The following is a 2155-nucleotide window of genomic DNA, read 5'->3' as shown; positions in this document are numbered from 1 at the left end:
TTTTTTTTTTTTTACATTATTTGGTGACGTTTTTCCAGAACTGGAAATGGTATACGGTTATGATTCTGTATGAGATGTATGAATCATTCAAAAATTTGAAATTTTTTATCTAAGCAATCATTTTTAGTTGATATTTACTTTAATTATTATTTATTTCTTTCTTCCCCATCTTTTAGAATTGTAAAATTTGGAAAAATTGAAAGTTAAAGAGTTGCTATTTTTGTATTTTTGATTTTTTTTACTGGAATGTTTGAAAATTTGCATATTTTTAGTTTTGTGGATTAAAAAAGAATTTTTCATTTCTCTTAAATCTGTTAAATATATGATTGAAATATAAAGATGATATTAATATAAGGGAAGATATTTAACTATTTTATTAATCGTCTTACTTCAATTATTGTTCTCATTAATTGTATACAAGTGGTTTTTTGTTTTGTTTTGTTTTTTTTTTAATTTTTTATTATTTGTTTCTTGATAGAGGAATAATTAGAATTAGTCTGTTGATAGAGGAATAATTAACTTCAATTTTGAATTATTGTTTAAAAATTCTTAGGCAATAAATTTTATTTTTTCAATTTATTCTTTTTCCCTTCTCTTTTTTTTTTTGATTTTCAAAATTTACCACATTTATTTTCAGATTACACAACTAAAAAACAAATTGTAAAAAAAAAAGAAGAAAAAGTATCAAAACTATATCAAATATGACACGATATTATATTGAAATATTTTGTAATATTATAATATTATGCTTTATTTATTCAATGATATTACCTTAAAGGTATTATTCTGTTGTTATTTATTTAAAAATTTTTTATCTTTAGAATATGATCATGTTATAAAACATCAAAATTAACCCATTTTTAATTACTACTTTACCTGAGTAGTTAAATTAATGAAGAGGAAAAGAAGGAAGGAATGAGGAAGGCAAATAAAGTAATTAGACAAAGTTTAACAATGTAAGTAAATTCATATTTGTCGTGTATGTATATATATATATATATATATATATATATATGTGTGTATGTATGTTTACGTATGTATGTATGTGTGTGTGTATGTATATCTGTGTATGTGTAGGTATATTTGTATGTGTATGTGTGCATGTGTGTGTATGTATGTGTATATATATATATATATGTGTACATATGCTTGGAATGTTGTCCTGTCATCTTTAGTAATTGTAATTCTCATTTCATCTTTTAAACATTCTTTTTTTTTCTCTCTCCTTCTTCACCTATGAAATTGTTATTTAACTAAACGTTTTGTCAAATTTTTAAGCATTTACCTTTTTGCTTTTCTCTTTAATTTGATTACATTTCTACATTTTAAAACATTCTTTTTTAAAATGTATAATTTTTCTTTTTCTTTTTCATTTCTCTGTCTACAGTTTCATTTTTTCTTTTCTCATTTTAGTTACTTCCTTTTGCTTATTTAAATCTTTTTCTTTCTCATTGGTTAGTTGATTTTTTTTTTTTTTTCCTACTGCACTATTTGCTTTATCATTGCTTTTGTATTTATCATTTCAGTGTTTGGTGCCTGGTGCTGCTACTGCTATTACTGATATTTGTTGCTGTTGATTGATTGCTAAATTTGACATACCCCGAAAGAAAGAGGAATCGAAAAAAAAAAGAAGTTCTATTTTATTGTTTGAAAAAGAGAGGAAGAAAAGTTGACCTCATTTAATGTGATGATAATTTGTTATGAGAATTATTTGTGGGAAAAATTAAAAATGTTTAATTTTCTTCTTCTTCTTCTTCTTATATCTTATTTTAATCCTTTTTTTTTTTTGAATTGGAATAAATTTCTATTTATAATAGAATTATTTATATAATTCTATAGAAGTTGAAAATTTTTCAATTAGTTAATAATTTGTTTTTTTTTCTTTTTCTAAAGTAAAAAAAAAAAAAAAATTTGATTTGATAATTTCAGAAATGGAAAAGAAAAAACAAAAGATTACTTTTTGGTATATTTTCTTTCAAATCATTCGATAATTTTATATGTAAAACTAATCTTTTTTATTTCTTATTATTATTTTTCCCATTAACTTATCCCATTATTTCCAAACACTCTTCAATACGGATGTGCTTGTATATCATGTACTTCAAGTAATAATTCATGAGATCATGCCACATCCGTCTTGACGATTGCTAAATTT

The sequence above is a fragment of the Loa loa genome (genome assembly GCF_000183805.2).
Source record: "Loa loa unplaced genomic scaffold supercont3.845, whole genome shotgun sequence".
NCBI classification, from domain to species: domain Eukaryota; kingdom Metazoa; phylum Nematoda; class Chromadorea; order Rhabditida; family Onchocercidae; genus Loa; species Loa loa.
Note: the sequence above shows the minus strand (reverse complement) of the source record.